Raw genomic sequence first — 6,000 nt, forward strand, 5'->3', positions numbered from 1 at the left:
AAAACAGTCCCAAAGTTTTCAGCAAAAAAAAGACAGAAAATAGGAGGGGAAGTATAAGGAAATTAGAGGGCTAGTGTAAGAGTTCAAGCCAGAGAAGCAAAGAGAAAGAAGCCATAAGAAAAAAAAAATCCTAATCTATATCCCAGTCAATTCTCATAGAAACAATTTATTGAAAGGTGATCTCGATGTGGCTTGATTAATACTCAGCAAACGATGCTCTGGCCTGGGAAATTGAACATGGAGCAAGCAAATGAATTCTGTTGAGAATACTTTGTGCTAATACAAACTGCCAAAGGACTGGAAGAAGATCTGCCCCCTTTTGACTTCTATTGTGGAGACAGAAGCTCACATTAACACACATAATGCAGAGTCCCTGAACATTTTTATGTTCAAATACAGGGCAGGAAAAAAAAAAAAAAAAAGGCACATACAAACAAACACCACCAAAGAAAAAATACCCCCAAAAGTACTCACTATAAAGCTTTGCTTTCAGACCACTGTAATTATTAAAATTTTAATTTCTACAGCTTCTGTTTACTGGAGCCACAGAGAACGATCATGTGACTTTGGGTGACATCCCTTAACTTTTATAAGCCTCAATCTTCTCACACGAAAACAGGGATAATAATAGTATTTAAGGCTGGGCATGGTGGCTCATGCCTGTAATCCCAACACTTTGGGAGGCCAAGATGGGTGGATCACTTGAGGTTGGGGGTTTGAGACCAGCCTGCCCAACATGGTGAAACCCCATCTCTACTAAAAATACAAAAATTAGCCAGGTGTGGTGGTGGGCGCCTGTAGTCCCAGCTACTCAGGAGGCTGAGGCGCGAGAATTGCTTAAACCCAGGAGACAGAGGCTGCAGTAAGCCAAGATCGCACCACTACTGCAGGCTGGGTGACAGTGCAAGACTCCATCTCAAATAATAATAAATAATAGCATTTATTCACTGGTCTGGTGAGGATATTAGATCATCTATGTTTCGGCATAAGGCATGGAATGCACAAAAGCTTAGTTATTATCAGTGTTACTTGTTACAGTGATTATTTGCATTTACGCAATCCTTAGTATTCTGAGGTACTAAGTCATATAAAACTACTTAATTTACAGCATCTGACTATAAAAACTGATTAGCCTTCTTCTCAAAATGAAAACATAATGAGTCGTATGTTGTCCCACAACAATAATGAAGTATAAAATATAATGATCTACCAGTGTGTGCCACACAAAATCATAAATGGTAGCAAGCATAACAGCATGCTGTAAAGTAACATGGTAATACTAAACACATCACCACACAAATGGGTAGCAGGGCCTTACAGCACAGTTCCCAGATTACATTTCCTGTGTAATTTTAGACTCTCAATTTCTGTGTCTTACTTTTATTTGCTAAACAAAGGATGACAAACACCTTCAACCACAGGAACAGGTACATTTCAAAGAATTTAAGTAAAATCACTACACAAAGTAGAAAGTAGTATAGAGGAATTAAATTATATAAACACTTCACAAGAGAACTGACATAATGTATAAAACATATTCCTCTTCTACTTGAATATAATGTGATCTGCCGCCATCCTAAATTCCAATTTCTTCAAGTAAAAGAAATTCATGTGTAGGGGGAAAAAAAGGAACATTAAAATTAAGACCACAATAAACCAGCAGACTGGGAAGGAAAAAATCTTACCAAAATGTTTTTAATTAATACGTTATTTAAACAATATGTCTTTTAAATCCAGAAAGCAGTAGGTCAGGTATAACAGTTCTCAAAGGAAATAAAATATCTGGTTACCGAGAGGAAATTTAAATCTAATTTATCTCCACTGTTGTGTTTTTGCTGTTATACAGTGTGGTAAGTTCTGTGGGCTTTCTGACTAAAGGAGACAAATTAAATACTTCCTAAATAGTAGCCAGATAATGATTGAGAGAGTGATTGTGACACACAGGCACAATTAAATGAATATAGGCATCTAGTACTTGTTAAGTGTTCTGGAGACACAGAGATAAGATGACTTCTTCAAGACAAGAACTATTTTATTTGCAAGCAAAACAGAAAGGGGTACAAAGCTGGAGGGTGGGCTGGGACCAAAATGTGATTGAATGCTGTGCAAACATTTACTTATAAGCACTGGACAGTCTTTGAAGGTTTTTAAGGAGGGAATTTTTTTAAGGAGGAAGGAAACTCAGGTGAGCTCCATTACAAAGATTACTCTGGTTTAACTATAAAATTATTTTAAGAGGAAAGGTATTGCTAGGAATGATGATAATGTTGCAACTGCTAATGATAGGCAACATAACCACGGGCAATCCTCTAAGTGCTTTTTACATATTATCTAGCGCAATCTCCACAAAAACCCTTTGAGATAGAGGTACTATTACTAACACCCTTTTTCTTAATAGATGAAGAAACTAAGACACTGAGATTAAGTAATTTGCTCAAGGTGACACAGCTTTTTCAGGAGTCCAGGAAGGAATAAAGGCCTGAACTAGGACATGGAGACAGAAAAGATGATGCGGGTATCATCAGAGCTGCTGAAGGAAGAATCAAGTCTCACACTTGGTCATACACACTACAACTATGATATTAAATTCAATTTAACTTCACAAATAAATTCTTTTTTTAATAATTTTATCTCAGCTAACCTACTTATTGATTTAGGAATCTGTTGTAATAAACTATGTTTCTTAATATTATCCCCACACATCAGTGGTTCTCAACACAGTTCTGCCCCTCAGACTTCTGGCAATGTCTAGAGAGATTTCTGCATATCATAATAACTGAGGTAAGGGGTGCTGGGAGCATTTAATGGGGAGAGGCCAGGGATCCTGCTGAACATGCTGCTGTGCATCAGACAGCCCCACAACAAAGAATTACCCAACCCAAAATGTTGGAAGTGAGAAAATCTGTTATACATGAAAGGGTATAAATATTTTACATCATAAAGCTATAGCATGAAGAAGGCTGGATAGTCTATGGAAGTTTTGCTTACCAGTGAAGACTTATGGTGGCTCCCACCTGTAATCCCAGCACTTTGGGAGGCTGAGCTGGGTGGATCACTTGAGTTCAGGAGTCCGAGACTAGCCTGGCCAACATAGTGAAACCCTGTCTCCACTAAACATAAAAAATTAGCTAAGTGTGGTGGTGAGTACCTGTAATCCCACCTACTTGGAAGGCTGGGGCAGGAGAATCGCTTGAACCCACGGGGCAAAGGCTGCAGTGGGCCGACATCGCACCCAGCCTGGGCAACAGAGCAAGACTGTCTCAAAAAAACAACAAAAAGTTATTGATGGAAGATATATGATATATGCAGGTATACAGTAACCTCTTCTGGAAAAGTTTACAAATAGGGTAGAGAAGGGCTCTCAGAATCATTTAAAAAAAGTGTCACACATGCTTTCTGATTTACACACATACCCATATGTGCACACACCTGCATATATCTTCTGATTCAGTAAGCCTCCACAAATTTAATGTATATGAGACAGAACTCAGAGCCACTGCCAACAGGGGGATAAGCGGGACTAGCTTCCAATCTCAAGGATTCTTGTAATATAACTTTGTGGAGGAAAAGTATCTAAAATGAAATAAAAACACAGAAATAGTGATACAAAACAGTAACACTGAGGTTGCGGTTCAAGCTGGCTGATTAGAAGCAGCTAGCGGACGCCTCTCTCATAGAGAGTAATCAAAGTAGCAAGTAAAAATGAACAATTCAATCATATCATCTAAGAGGGCAGGCTGGAATTCATTAGAGAAGCAATGGAGTCATGGAAAGCAGAGGAGAGCAAAGCCGGGCAGCCGGCTGAACCAGGTCAGGTGTGGAGCTGGAAGAAGCTCCCTAATGTGGGGAAGGTGTGAGTGAGTGAGAGACCCCTGGGGCTCCACATTTCCACTGTGAACTTTTACAATCCTAGCCGCAGGGAGCCGAGCCCTCTTGGCCCCTCAGGCCTCCAGTCTAATACACAGAGCTGCCTGGAGACTGTGTAGAGCCACTGCTGGAGTCTACGTGGAATCCCACAGGCTTTGGTCCCTGAGCAGTCAGGTGCCAGCTGCTACTGCCCCACCAGGGAAGGAGCAGGCAGGCCCAGCATTTTCACACAACCCAAAAATAGATACGGCAGCCACAATACAGAGGAGGAGGCAGACTGCAGAAGGAAGAACAACGGTTTGCCTCAGCTGCTGTTTGCTAAACAGGTCCCCCTTCTCCAGCGCTGGGTCCACAGCGCATCTGCCTTGCCCCTGCATGTATATTTTGGCTGTGGCCCTGTGTTGTGAGAGCCCAGCCCCAAGAAGCCAGAGACCTGCCCTTTGGCTCCTGCAGGAGCAGTTGTCACTATCACAGGTCACCACAGATGCCACCCAGCCACCTCGAGGCCAGGGAGAGAGGGGGAGGCTGAGCACGTTTGCATGTCCCTGACAGCGAAATACACCACCATTCCTTTAAGAGGGAAGGGCAAGCAAGCGGGCCACACATCCCACAGCTGCCAGCCTTCATAAGCTCCAGCTGAGGGCATCTGCCTTCCTCAGCAAAAGAACAGCAGGAAGGCACCCTGCTCCCACCCAACTGTTTCAGCTGCCAGCTGGAGCCCTTCTGAGAGCCCGTGCTGACAGGCCCCTGATCAACCCCGGAGTTCCCATCACCTGCGTGCTCTGCCACCAACTCAGCTGTTGCTGCCTGAGGATTCCCATACACCATCAAGCAGGCCATTTACAGACTCTTGGCTTGGAGGTTTGCCTCGTCCAGTCCACTACCTCCAGCTTTGTACCCCTTTACCATGAAGGTGCATCAGTAACTTTTCTCTTCCTTTAACACGCTGCGTTTTCATGTGTCTTGTACTTTCGTTAATGTTGTGTTCTTAACCCCAGAGCACCTTTCTCCTTCCTAAACCTACTGAAAAACTCCTTAATTTTCCTCTTGGTATTGATTTTTAATTTTATTCCACTGTGGACTGAGAAGATACTTGATATGATTTTGATTTTTTTTAATGTACTAAGATTTGCTTTCTGGCCAAGCATATGGTCAATTTGGGGGAATGTTCCACGTGCAGATGAGGAATATATATTCTGCAGTTGTTGGGTAGAATGATCTGTAAATGTCTATCAGGTCCATCGGGTCTGAGCTCAGGCTGACCCAGCCAGCTGACAGCACCACAGCTGACACCCACCTGCATGTGCCAAAAGATGGAGCCCCTTCCCCTCTCTGCTTGAAGCAGCAGCATGATCACAATGGAGAACAGGCAAGCCACAAAGCTGTGTGTATTGGGCTGAGTGAGGAGTTCCAGCGTGAAACCACTCCAGTGGAGAACTGGGAGAGAAGTGTCTTCTGCGGCTCTCAGTTACCCTGTGGCCTGGAGACAGACAACAGTGTGCATCTGCACAGAGGGTCAGGAGCCCCAGTACAGGAGTGTGACAGGGAAAGAGGTCACGCTTCTGCCTAAGACTTGGTCCCAGTGCAACCCCCTGCACAGAGACTTCAGTGCATTTCACTAGGAGCTCCACCAGCCACCGCCAGCAGGGCTGAAACAAAACAAGAGTACCACACAGTAAACAAAGATCAGGCTCTTACCTGTAGGCACCACCTACTGGCCTGTAGGCTGAACTGCACAACCCAATACAAACCCTGATAACAGAAGTACACAGGGCTATAAAAGCACAACCAAAAAAAGACCCTTCCCAATATACTTTATAGTCACACCCTCAAGGTGGGAGGGGAGGGGGAATCCCATCCAAACGAAAGTATGTAAGATGAGAAGGAATGAGCACAACTCCAGCACCACGAAGAAACAGAATGTTGTGACACACTAGCTCTCGTATCACTGGATCCTAACATAAAGAACTCAAAATATGGATTGTAAGGAAGCCCAGTGAGACAAAGAGAAAGTTGAAAACCAACACAAACTAAAAAAACAATTCAGGAGATGAAAGACCAGATAGCTGTATTTTTTAAAAAGCAACAAATAGAACTTTCGGAAATGTAAAATTCACTTAAAGAATTTCAAAA

The 6,000-nt window shown here is 42.9% G+C and overlaps 1 protein-coding gene across 3 annotated transcripts in view; it reads right to left on the bottom strand.

Moving 5' to 3' along the window:
• Positions 1-6,000, bottom strand: part of TAF2 (TATA-box binding protein associated factor 2) — a 105,738-nt gene that overhangs the window by 37,818 nt on the left and 61,920 nt on the right. The window lies entirely within an intron of this gene.

The sequence above is a fragment of the Cebus imitator genome, unplaced genomic scaffold (genome assembly GCF_001604975.1).
Source record: "Cebus imitator isolate Cc_AM_T3 unplaced genomic scaffold, Cebus_imitator-1.0 Scaffold68, whole genome shotgun sequence".
Classification (NCBI taxonomy): domain Eukaryota; kingdom Metazoa; phylum Chordata; class Mammalia; order Primates; family Cebidae; genus Cebus; species Cebus imitator.